The 14,038-nt window shown below is 34.3% G+C and overlaps 2 pseudogenes; both read right to left on the reverse strand.

The window, feature by feature from the left end:
* Window positions 1-7,732: 7,732 nt before the first annotated feature.
* Window positions 7,733-8,901, reverse strand: LOC100916180 (annotated as a pseudogene).
* A 2,554-nt stretch (window positions 8,902-11,455) lies between these two features.
* LOC100924631 lies at window positions 11,456-12,809 on the reverse strand (annotated as a pseudogene).
* Window positions 12,810-14,038: the final 1,229 nt, after the last annotated feature.

Genomic DNA, 14,038 nt, shown 5'->3' on the forward strand with positions numbered 1-14,038 from the left:
AATAAGTTATACAATATAAATATTTATTAGACATATTATATTAACATTATCTACTTATTAGACTTATAGACCATTATAGTTATACATATATACACATATTACATTGGATGTATTACTACATTGTAAATATTAGACTTATAGCCTTAGTATTAGAAAAAGACATCAGAGTCTTTTAGTCTTTATTACTACTGCCTTCACCATCAAATCAACTTAGAAAATCTATCCTCTATTTAAATCATTCTAAAGGAGATTATCTAATAAGTTTTTTTTTTCCTTTAAAACTGGGTTTTCACCTCAACAAATAAATATGCATTATATATCAGCCATGGGCAGGTCATTAGCATACAAATACAAAACAGGAAATCATCTTTGCCCTTTTGCCTTCCCCTGGGAGGTACGGAACATGTTCACATACAGCTAAGTCCAACTCAAGGAAATCTGAGAAGGTAGAAAACATGAACAAATGTTGGGGTACAAAGGAGCGGAGATCAAAAAGAGTTTCACAGAGGAAATGTAACGAGTTAAAGGAAGCATTTGGAAAAAGGGATTTTGAACAGCAGAGATGATGGGGAAAGACATTGTAAGCAAGGGATGTCTTCCAGTCTCTGAAGTTGCAGTTCTTTCTCTGGATGCAGATAATATTTTTCTTTATATGTCCTTTATAGCTAATTTTAGTATTTATAATAATCAAAATAACTTATTTGTTCAAAATCATTTTTAAAACCCTGTTGCTGTTACTGAATATAATGTTCTCTTGGTTCTGCTCATTTCATTCTTTATCATTTCTTGGCAAGTCTTTCCATGTTAACTAGTAGTTTAATTAGCTTGTATTAGATGTGCACACGAACATGGTGGGGGCAGGGGAGAGCAATATTGAAAAGTAAGCTATAGCCAAGTTGGGGGGCACCCTCTCGTTCACATGAAATATTTAATTTTTTTCTAAAGACAATAGAGAATCACCCAGGATAGAGATGGAATGAGAAAAAAACCTATTTATTAAGCATACATTATGTGCCAGTTACTGTCCTAAGGACTTTACAAATACGGTATTTGAGATAATGAGATTTAAGGGAAAGGGAGGATGAAATGGTTAAGTTTGTGCCTTACGAAACTAATGTTACCTTCTGTGTGGAGATATGACTGGATGAGGAAGAGACTGGAAATTGGGAGATCGATTATATTATAAGGCAGATCTTGAGATAATCATTTTACACCTACCAGACTGACTAAAATGACCAAGGAGGGAAATGACAAATATTCAGAGGAGATGTGGAAAAATTGAGACACTAATTCTTTGTTGGTGGAATTGTGAGCTGATACAACCATTTTGGAGAATAATTTAGAATTTTGCCTAAAGAGTAATCAAACTACCTATATACTCTTTTACCTAGAGATACCACTACTTAGTCTATTTACAAAGATAAATAGAGCAAAAGGAAAAGAACCTATATTCTCTAAAATGTTGATAGCAGCTCTTTTTCTGGTGGCAAAGAACTATGATTCCTACCTATGGGAAGGACTGCACAAATTATGTTATGTGATTGTAATGGAATTCTACTGTGCTATAATAAATGATGAGCTCAATGATTTTAGGGAAAAAAAACATGGAGACTTGCAAGAAATAATGAAGAGCGAAATGAGCAGAACCAAGAGAATATTGTTTTCAGCAATAGCAATATTGTTTTAAAATGATTGGACGAATAAGTTATTTTGATTATTATAAATACCCAAATCAGCTCTAAAGGACATATGAAGACACTATCTGCATTCAGATAAATAAAAGTACATATAGAACAATTTTATACACATATGCACATCTTTAAGATGGGGGGAGGGAAGGAAAAAAGAAACTTACATCATAATTTTTCATATATTTGAAAGGAATAGCAAGTTGTGTTTAGTAGATTTGCAGTTTCATGTGCAATCATCATTTTCATTGTAACTATTTATGGAAATGCTTGTTTTAGTCCATAAGTTAAAAATAAAAATAAAAGGTAGAATTGTGACAATGCAATAAGAAAAATACAAAATAAGTGCTCCTCAAAGAAAAATGTTATTTATTTATTCTCCTTCTCTATCCTTCTCTAGGTTGTCTAATCTACGAAAGCCTCCACCACTACTTGGGATCAGTTGCAAATGAAATAAGCTTGGTTTCAATTTTCAGATACAATTCCCCAACATTGACCCAGTTTCATTCAGTACTACTTCTATTTCCCATTCCACATCTGTCATTCGAATGAATTTGAATCAAAGTACATGACTCTCGAAAACAATTATTGCCATATTACAAATATTTAGTAAAAAATACTTAGCAGATCATTTTGGACTCGGTGGTCTGAGCCATTTTTTTCAAAACTACTATATTTTACCAATTTATTTCATACATGCAACAGCCTCAAAAACAACTGGAACAATCAGTGAATATATAGAGAATTAGGTGGAAGACCAGAGCATTTGTCTTCATGTCATGTAGTCAACGCGGAAAGATACATGAGAACTATTCAACCACAATCCTTTGCCAACCATGGAGTCCACCACTTCTCAGGTGCTACATTAGGGACTGATGCTTCAATTCAATCATGTAAAAGGGAGCTATATGAAAATAAGAAGGAAATAACCTTGGAGTTTGCATATCAAATCCTATGCATAAGGTTAGAAAGAAACTAGCAGGTATCACATTATTTCATTACCTTGTTTTTGAGGTAATTAGCAAAATTATAAGTGTAATCTCATTAAGATGTTGAGGGCTATGGACAGAGCTTTTTGAATTTTAACTAAGTGATATTATGAATCAATACACCATTCCCTTTCAAATAATTTTTAAAAAATGCTTCAAATCAAATTCTGGAATCTCAGGTGAATTTTAAATAAAATCCTAGTAAAGAGATTATAGCAAAATATCATAAATATATGCTATGATCAAGTGGAATTTATATCAGGAATGTAAGACTGGTTCAGTATTAGGAAAACTATCAACATAATTGACCATATCAATAAAAATTAAATGATTATATCAATAGACATAAAACTGCCTTTGACAAAAATATAATGCCCATTTCTATTAAAAACATTATAGGGCAAATGAATCAATGGAGTCTTTTAAATTTTTGTTTCCTTTAATCTATTAATATTCTTTGAATTTCTGAAATCAATGAAAAACTGAGCATACAAGAAAATATATTTGTAAAGGCCAAATTTACTACTTCTTAAATCATTAATGCCAACAAAAATAGCATATCACTGTCATCATACATTTTAAAGTAACGATTAATCATTTAACTTTTCTCTCTTAACATAATTAATTAAACTATGTTTCTCTATATCAACATCTCTTAACAATTTTTTGAAAATAATGAAAGAAAACAGTTTACTTTAAATAAGAAATGTATTTAAACAATAAAATAACCTGAAGAGAGAATTATTTAGAATCAATTTTTTTTTTTTTTTTTAATTTTTTTATTTAATAGCCTTTTATTTACAGGATATATACATAGGTAACTTTACAGCATTAATAATTGCCAAACCTCTTGTTCCAATTTTTCACCTCTTACCACCCCACCCCCTCCCCTAAATGTCAGGATGACCAGTAGATGTTAAAATATATTAAAATATAACTTAGATACACAATAAGTATACATGACCAAAACATTATTTTGCTGTACAAAAAGAATCAGACTCTGAATTATTGTACAATTAGCTTGTGAAGGAAATCAAAAATGCAGGTGTGCATAACTATAGGGATTGGGAATTCAATGTAATGGTTTTTAGTCATCTCCCAGAGTTCTTTTTCTGGGTATAGCTAGTTCAGTTCATTACTGCTCCATTAGAAATGATTTGGTTGATCTCGTTGCTGAGGATGGCCTGATCCATCAGAACTGGTCATCATCTAGTATTGTTGTAGAAGTATATAATGATCTCCTGGTCCTGATCATTTCACTCAGCATCAGTTCGTGTAAGTCTCTCCAGGCCTTTCTGAAATCATCCTGTTGGTCATTTCTTACAGAACAGTAATATTCCATAATTTTCATATACCACAATTTATTCAGCCATTCTCCAACTGATGGACATCCATTCAGTTTCCAGTTTCAGCCACTACAAAAAGGGCTGCCACAAACATTCGTGCACATACAGGTCCCTTTCCCTTCTTTATAATCTCTTTGGGATATAATCCCAGTAGTAACACTGTTGGATCAAAGGGTATGCACAGTTTGATAACTTTTGAGCATAGATCCAAACTACTCTCCAAAATGGTTGGATTCGTTCACAACTCCACCAACAATGAATCAATGTCCCAGTTTTCCCCACATCCCTCCAACAATCATCATATTTTTTCCTGTCATCTTAGCCAATCTGACAGGTGTGTAGTGGTATCTTAGAGTTGTCTTAATTTGCATTTCTCTGATTAATAATGACTTGGAGCATCTTTTCATATGACTAGAAATAGTTTCCATTTCTTCATCTGAGAATTGTCTGTTCATATCCTTTGACCATTTTTCAATTGGAGAATGGCTTGATTTTTTATAAATTAGAGTTAATTCTCTATATATTTTGGAAATGAGGCCTTTATCAGAACCTTTGACTGTAAAAATATTTTCCAGTTTATTGCTTCCCTTCTAATCTTGTCTGCATTAGTTTTGTTTGTACAAAAACTTTTCAGTTTGGTATAATCGAAATTTTCTATTTTGTGATCAGTAATGATCTCTAGTTCTGCTTTTGGTCATAAAGACCTTCCCCTTCCACAGGTCTGAGAGGTAAACTATCCTATGTTCCTCTAATTTATTAATAATTTCATTCTTTATGCCTAGGTCATGAACCCATTTTGACCTTATCTTGGTGTACGGCATTAAGTATGGATCAATGCCTAGTTTCTGCCATATTAGTTTCCAATTTTCCCAGCAATTTTTATCAAACAGTAAGTTCTTATCCCAAAAGCTGGGATCTTTGGGTTTGTCAAAGACTAGGTTGCTATATTTGTTGACTGTTTTATCCCTTGAACCTAATCTATTCCACTGATCAACTAATCTATTCCTTAGCCAATACCAAATAGTTTTGGTAACTGCTGCTCTATAATATAATTTTAGATCTGGTACAGCTAAGCCACCATCATTTGATTTTTTTTTCATTAATTCCCTTGAAATTCTTGACCTTTTGTTTTTCCATATGAACTTTGTTGTTATTTTTTCTAGGTCATTAAAATAGTTTTTTGGGAGTCTGATTGGTATAGCGCTAAATAAATAGATTATTTTAGGTAATATTGTCATCTTTATTATATTTGCTCGCCCTATCCAAGAGCATTTAATATTTTTCCAATTGGTTAGATCAGACTTAATTTGTGTGAAAAGTGGTCTGTAATTTTGCTCATAAAGTTTCTGATTTTCCCTTGGCAGATAGATTCCTAAATATTTTATATTATCAGTAGTTACTTTAAATGGAATTTCTCTTTGTAACTCTGACTGTTGGATTTTGTTAGTGATATATAAGAATGCTGATGACTTATGTGGGTTTATTTTATAACCAGCAACTTTGCTAAAGTTGTGGATTATTTCTAATAACTTTTTAGCAGAATCTCTGGGGTTCTCTAAGTATACCATCATGTCATCGGCAAAGAGTGATAATTTGGCTTCCTCATTGCCTATTCTTATTCCTTTAATCTCTTTCTCAGCTCTTATTGCTATAGCTAGTGTTTCTAATACAATATTAAATAGTAACGGTGATAGTGGGCAACCTTGTTTCACTCCAGATCTTATTGGGAATGGTTGCAGTTTGTCTCCATTACATATGATGCTTACTGATGGTTTTAAATAGATGCTGCTGATTATTTTAAGGAAAAGTCCATTTATTCCTATACTCTCAAGTGTTTTTAATAGGAATGGATGTTGGATTTTATCAAATGCTTTTTCTGCATCTATTGAGATGATCATATGGTTTTTGTTAATTTGGTTATTAACATGGCCAATTATATTGATAGTTTTCCTAATATTGAACCAGCCCTGCATTCCTGGTATAAATCCTACTTGATCATAGTGTATTATCTTGGAGATGATTTTCTGAAGTCTTTTTGCTAATATCTTATTTAAGATTTTAGCATCAATATTCATTAGGAGATTGGTCTATAATTTTCTTTCTCTGTTTTCAGCCTACCTGGTTTAGGTATCAGTACCATGTCTGTGTCATAGAAGGAATTTGGTAGGACTCCTTCATTCCCTATTTTATCAAATAATTTATATAGCATTGGGGCCAATTGTTCTTTAAATGTTTGGTAAAATTACATGTAAATCCATCTGGTCCTGGGGATTTTTTCTTAGGGAGTTGTTTAATTGCCTGTTCTATTTCTTTTTCTGAAATGGGACTATTCAAGCAATTTACTTCTTCCTCTGTTAGTCTGGGAAGTCTGTATTTTTGGAGGTACTCATCCATTTCACTTAGGTTATCAAATTTATTGGCATAAGTTGAGCAAAATAATTCTTATTATTTCTCTAATTTCCTCTTCATTGGTGGAAAGTTCTCCCTTTTCATTTTAAGACTAATTTCATTTTCCTCCCTCCTTTTCTAATCAGATTTACTCAAAGGCTTATCTATTTTATTGGCTTTTCTATAGAACCAACTCTTAGTTTTATTAATTAGTTCAATAGTTTTTACTTTCAATATTTTTAATTTCTCCTTTTAATTTTAGAATTTCCAATTTAGTATTTGATTGGGGTTTTTAATTTGGTCTTTTTTAGTTTTTTAGTTGCAAGCCCAATTCATTAATCTTTTCTTTCTCTGTTTTATTCAAGTAAGCCTCTAAGGATATAAAATTCCTCTTATTACTGCTTTGGCTGCATCCCACAAATTTTGGTATGATGTCTCATCATTGTCATTATCTTGAGGAAATTATTAATTGTATCTATAATTTGCTGCTTCACCCAATCATTTTTAAGATGAGATTGTTTAGTTTCCAATTACTTTTGGTCTATTTCCCTAACTTTTTGTTGAATGTAGTTTTTATTGCATCATGATCTGAAAAGAAAGCATTTACTATTTCTGCTTTCTGCATTTAATTTTGAGGTCTTTATGTCCTAATATATGGTCAATTTTTGAATAGGTTCCATGAACTGCTGAGAAGAAAGTATATTCCTTCTATCTCCATTCAATTTTCTCCAAAGATCCAATATACCTAAATTTTCTAATATTCTATTTACTTCTTTAATTTCTTTCTTATTTGTTTTCTGGTTTGATTTGTCTAATTCTGAGAGTGCAAGGTTGAGATCTCCTACTATTACAGTTTTGTTGTCTATTTCTTCTTGCAACTCTCTTAACTTCTCCTTTAGGAAGTTGAGTGCCATACCACTTGGTGCATATATGTATAATATTGATATTGCTTCGTTGTTTATGCTACCCTTTAGCAGGATGTAGTTACCTTCCTTATCTCTTTTAATTAGATCAATTTTTACTTTTGCTTGATCTGAGATAAGGATGGCTACCTCTGCTTTTTTGACTTCACCTGAAGCATAATAGATTTTGCTCCAGCCTTTTACTTTTATTCTATATGCATCCCCCTGCTTTAGATGTGTTTCTTGTAAACAACATATTGTAGGGTTCTGACTTTTGATCCAGTCTGCTATCTGCCTCCTCTTTATGGGGGAGTTCATCCCATTTACATTTACGGTTAGAATTACTAAATCTGTATTTCCTGCCATCCTAATAACCCCAGATTGTGCTTTACTTATAGAATCAATTTCTTTATAATAATTCACTCCTACTGAGAAAAAATTATTTCTCTACATATAATATCTATGTACCACAAAAAGTTACAAAATTGTCCTTGATTTTACAATGATTAAAAAAAGTTGAAATTATCCAATCAAGGTAAATAAGGATTTTTTTTGGGGGGGTGGTTTTTTTGTGTCAAACAGTGAGAGCAAAATAACTTGCTGGAATATAAAGATAAAAGTTGAATGAACATGCCTTTAATGGAGAAAAGGGATATTTTCACAGAATCAATTTGTTTTTTTCTCCTCCCCATCTCCATTTGGTATTGATCAAAACACAACAGAGGCCATTTGGTAAACAAAAGTACACATTATGCCTGTGTACCTATACCAGTTCTTTATGTACAATAAAGGAATGGGGAAAGGGAATCAAAGAAGAGAGAAAACTATACTGCAGTAGTCAGGATGTGGATGAACTAAATGTTATTTTTCTAACTGTGAATGTATGTTTTTCTTGAGAGTAGATTCGCAGGTGCTCTTTTTAGTAAATGCTTCCTGTTTGCTGTTGGAATACATCCATTGTGTCCTCATCCTCAATTTCCAATTCAACATAAATGAAACATCTGTTTCATTGTTTGGTTGCCCATCAAATTGGAATCTGATCTATCTCATTGACAAATGCTGTTGTTCACAATAGGCTTTTACTAGTTTACTAAGTAAACTAGTGTGTGTTTAGTAGTTTACTAAGTAAACTAGCACACTAATGTGTGTGTCTTAAATTGCACACCAAACCATGTTGTCCTTCCACCATCAAATTAATATGGTCATTGTTTTCAGTCTTGACTCTTTCCTTTGGCTTTTCATTAGCCATGGTGAGTCTGGGAATCTCCTCAGTTACCTCTTTACAAAAGAGGCGCTGGAGTGGTCCACTCCAAGGGAAAAGGGAGAGAAGCAACAACAGTAGGAACAGAAACAAAATGAAGAAGAGGAACATGATAGTGGCGATGGTGAGGAATAGGAGAAGAAGGAAGAGGAGGAGGAGGAGGAAGAATGGAGTCTTTTTTAAAATGATGAGTAGCATCTATCTAAAATCAAGAACAAAGATTATCTGTAACAGGAATAAGCTTGAAATCTTGCCAATAAGACTGAAGTGAAACAAAGATGTCCATTATCATCCCTATTATTCAATATGGTACTAGAAATGCTAACTATAGAAATAGGACAAATTGAAGGAATAAAAATAGGCAATGAGGAAACAAAATTATCACTTTTTGCAGATGATATGATAGTATACTGAGAGAATCAACTAAAAAAACTAGTTGAAATAATTAGCAATTTCAGCAAAGTTGCAGGATATAAAATAAACCCACATAAATCATCAGCATTTTTATATACTACAAACAAAATTCAGCAACAAGAGATAGAGAAATTCTATTTAAAATAACTGCAGACAACATAAAATATTTGGGTGTCTATCTGCCAAGATAAACTCAGAGATTATATGAACATAATTATAAAATACTTTTTTACACAGACAGATCTAAACAATTGGAGAAATATTAATTGCGGGTGGGTAGACTGAGTTAATATAATAAAACCAACCCCCCATTAATTTGTTTATGCAGTGCCATACTAATCAAACTACCAAAGAATTATTGTACAGAACTAGAAAAAGTAGCCAAAAATTTATCTTGAAGAACAAAAAGTCAAGATTAAGAAAATCATCTAAAAATCTGTGAAGAAGGGTGAACTAGAAAAGTCCAGATACAAAGTCGCATTAATCAAAACAATTCGATAGTGGCTAAGAAATAGAACTGTGGATCAGGGGAGTAGATTAGGTACACAATACACAGGGGCAAATAACCATAGTAATATGGCATTTGATAAACCCAAAGAACCAAACTTTTGGAGTAAGTATTCAACATTTTTCAAAAACTACTGAAAAAGTATAAGGCATTTTGGCAGAAACTAGGTATAGATCAACATCTTATACTATATATCAAGATGAGGACAAAATGAATAATTAACCAAGACATAAAAATAATATCATAAGAAAATTAGGAGAGCATGAAAAAATGTACCTGTCAAATCTATGGATAAGTAGAGAGATAAGGACCAAAAATGAGCTAGAGGAGATCACTGGAAATAAAATAGATAATTTTTATTCATGAAATTAAAATTGCACAAACAAGATCAAGGCAGCCAAATTAGAAAAAAACCCAATAAAATGAAAAAAACTGTTTTTGCAATAAATTTCTCAACTATATAAGGAATTGAGTCAAATTTATTTTTAACAAAAAGAGCCATTTTCTCAAATGATGTTCAAAGAGTATGAACAGTCAGTTTTTAGAAGAAATACATGTTATCAATAATCACATGAAAAAATGTTCTAATTTAATTACTTATCATAGAAATGCAAATCAAAACAACTCTGAGGTACTATCTCACTTCTACCAGATTGGCTAGCATGATAGAAAAATAAAAATGCTAGAGGGAATATTGGAAAATCAGGACACTAATGCACTATTGGTAGAGTCATGAACTAATCCAACCACTCTGAAAAGCAATTTGGAACTATGCCAAAAAGGTTATAAAACTGTGCACAGTATTTGACCCAGAAATACCAATAATAAGTCTGTATATCAAACAGATCAGAATATAGGAAAGAAAATCTATTGGTACAAAAAATAATTATAGCAACTCTTTTGGTGGTGACAAAGAATTGGAAATGAAAGAGATGTCCTTTAAAGGAATGGATGAACAAGTTGTGATATATGATTAAGATGCAATAACTGTTTGGCTATAAAAAATAATGAGACTACTGGGCTTATACCCTAGAGATACTAAAGAAGGGAAAGGGACAAGTATGTGCCAAAATGTTTGTGGCAGCCCTATTTGTAGAGGCTAGAAACTGGAAAAATGAATGGATGCCCATCAATTGGAGAATGGCTGGGTAAATTGTGATATCTGAATGTTATGGAATATTATTGTTCTGTAAGAAATGACCAGCAAGATGAATACAGAGAGGATTGGCGAGACTTACATGAACTGATGCTAAGTGAAATGAGCAGAACCAGATCATTATATAACTTCAATGATACTGTATGAGGATGTATTCTGATGGAAGTGGATTTCTTCAACAAAGAGAAGATCTAATTCAGTTTCAATTGACCAATGATGGACAGAAGCAGCTACACCCAAAGAAAGAACACTGGGAAATGAATGTAAACTGTTTGCATTTTTGTTTTTCTTCCCGGGTTATTTTTACCTTCTGAATCCAATTCTTCCTGTGCAACAAGAGAACTGTTCTGCACACATATATTGTATCTAGGATATACTGTGACCTATTTAACATGTATAGGACTGCTTGCCATCTGGGGGAGGAGATGGAGGGAGGGATGAGAAAAGTCGGAACAGAAGTGAGTGGAAGGAATAATATTGTAAAAAATTATACCCTGGCATGGGTTCTGTCAATAAAAAGTTATAATTATTAAAAAAAATAATGAGCAGGATGGTTTCAGGGAAAAAAAACTTGAGAAGACTTAAATGGACTGATATAAAGTGAACAGAACCAGAAGAACTTTGTACACAGTAATAGCAATAATGTACATTGCTTGCCTTTTCAAAGACAAGGGGCAGTGAAGAAGGGGTAAGAGGGAGAAAGAGAATTTGGAACATAAAGAGTTTAAAGATGATTTTATGTGTAATAATAAAATATTTAATAAGATAAAAAAAAGTAATTCTTCTTTGCCCTGACATCTGGGTCAGGCCAAAACAATAGTTTATTATTTGAGCATTTAGCACCATCTCAGCCATAAAAAATTAAAACTCTAACACCAAAGGATGGGAGGAAGACTTCTCTATAGCATGATTAGGTGGGCTGCATCTGGAGGCCCCCAGGGCACCACAGACAGGAAGGATGGTGGCTATTCATTCATGCAATAAATTAGGAAGCAGAGAACTCAGGTGGCCGGCTGCTCATTTCTGGGCTGGCATAAGTTCATCGATGGACTGGCCCTGCTCCAAATGCTTCTCCATTTCAATGAGCAACTTCACAACATCTACCACCATCTGTACCAACTCTACTTCTGAAAAGCTCAGTTGGTTAGCATTGGAGATGTCGACAATACCACCTCCGCTGCTGTGTCCACACCCTGTTCCCCTTTTCTTCAGCCTCACCAAACTTCTCACGCTTGCTCAGGTGGATACCCACACATAGGCCTGTGCCCAGGTTGGGGGACAAGGCAGGATATAGCCCAAGTGAGAGTCTCTATGAACTCGTAGCTCTTGGTCTTAAAAAGGGTTTCAATCTGAGTGAACCAGATGCACAAATGTGTGAATACCTTCCTTTTACATGGACATAATTTTCAGGTGATCATCCTCCTTAACCCATACCAGAAAGGTCTTGTCAAGGTGCCAAATGCCCCTGCCATCAGGCCAATCTTGGCACGTGCCAGATGCCAAGAGGAGTGGGGAGACAGGCTTATTGTAGATGAAGTGGTCCCACACTCAGTCCCCACAGTCCTCTCTCTGAGTCCAGATGGGTCTCTCCATCACAAGAGCTCCATCAATCAGCTGCTGCTATTGCTGTTAGTTCATGTTCTTCAAAATATAGGACTTCCCTTTTAGGTCATCTTCCTGGCTGGCCAGAGTTCCACAGAAAGCTTCTCTATGGCGTGGCACTCGGCTCAGCTACAATGTGGGGGCAGGCAAAACCCCCAGTCAGAACACAAGAACTCAGCACAGAGTTTTAGGATCCAGGTCATCACCACCCTGAAGATGGTCAGGGTTAAGATCATTCTTTTGCTCATTATGGTAGTCCTCAATGACAGGATCAAACAAGTCCTTGAACACATCATAGCTCTTTTTATCTCCAGCCATACACAGCCCACAGTCATGATGAATGGGTGCCCTGGGTTGTCCACACCGGTCTGGATGACCTCATCCAGGGTGAAGGAACTGGAGTTTTTCACAGAGCTCTGGCATCAGCACCTTAGCTATGTGGTTGTTGTGCAAGGAAAGGTAGGGATATTCCTCCTCAGTAGGGTAGTGGAACTTCAGTTCATTGTGGCTATTGGAGAATGGCACAATGGCAGGAGGCGAGGATGTCTCAGAGAATCACAGAAGATGATATTGCCCTTGCCATGGCCTCTACACTACAATCTCAGGCCACTTTGAGCCAAAGTCAGTCACCAAAAAAAAAGTAATTTTTAACATGATTTGTGGAAAATATAAATTTCTGCTCTAAAATGTAAAGAACAAGGTAAAAAGAGTACTGGGGAAAAAAAAGATTATGAATCTTGTGAGAGTAGTTTCAAAGCTACTTCAAAAGCATACAGGATCACAGGAAATCAATAAATAAAGCAGACTCCTTCCCCACCCCTCCTTTTTTGTGTCTTGTGTTTTGTTTTTGTCTTTTTGTTTTGTTTATTTTGTTTTGTTTCTTAGTCTCGCTTCAATACTGAGGTTTTTATTTCCAGTGACAGATTCTGAATGTTGCTATGAAGCTCAATGTGACCAAATAGCATAGAATTTCAAGAGTTAAAAGAGAACCTCAATGATCATCCAAGAAGTTTTTCTTAAATGCATATGCATAAAAACCCTCAAATTTATTTCCTTTCATATTGAATAAAGTTCTGAAAGTTTTTTTGAGACCTAAGAGGTACCAATACTGTTAAGGAGAGGGAACTCACTGCCTCTAAAAGCAACCCATTCCACATTTGTAGAGTTCTCAGTATGAAGTCTCTTTTTAGAGTAAGTCTAAATTCACCTCCTTGCTCTATTCCGTTCAACTCTGTCTTCCATGGCCATGAAGTAAAAGTCTTATCTCCTCATCCACGTGACAAGGAGATTTCTACATGAGGAAAAGAAAAGTTCCCTCTAAAAGGAAACTCAACTACAGTGGCAACAGAGGCAAACTGAAGGAATCTATGAATACTTATCTCAGAAAATTCGTTCCTATGTCACTTGCACCAACATTAGCCAATTTACTACCCCAGAAATCTAGGGTGAAGATGATGGATTCATCCCCTTACAATGAAGAACAGCAAAACGGAATGTCAAATAAGATTTCATATTAGTCGACATTTCCAAAGATGCACTCATTTGGGGGCCTTATCTGAACTCCCTTTAGGGCACACTATTATGGGAATAAAGCAGGCCAAATTAAAGCTAGAACTCCGGGCATAATTTTTCCCCTGTCACATGGAGACAAGGTACTTTCATCCTGGATTTATGGTACAAGGTAACATAGACGTGCTTCGACTTTTTTGTTCCTACTTTGTACTTCCAAATTATTACCGCATACCACTGCTGCCATCATTGTAAATTTATACAGGGCCTATGGC

The sequence above is a fragment of the Sarcophilus harrisii genome, chromosome 1 (genome assembly GCF_902635505.1).
Source record: "Sarcophilus harrisii chromosome 1, mSarHar1.11, whole genome shotgun sequence".
Classification (NCBI taxonomy): Eukaryota; Metazoa; Chordata; class Mammalia; order Dasyuromorphia; family Dasyuridae; genus Sarcophilus; species Sarcophilus harrisii.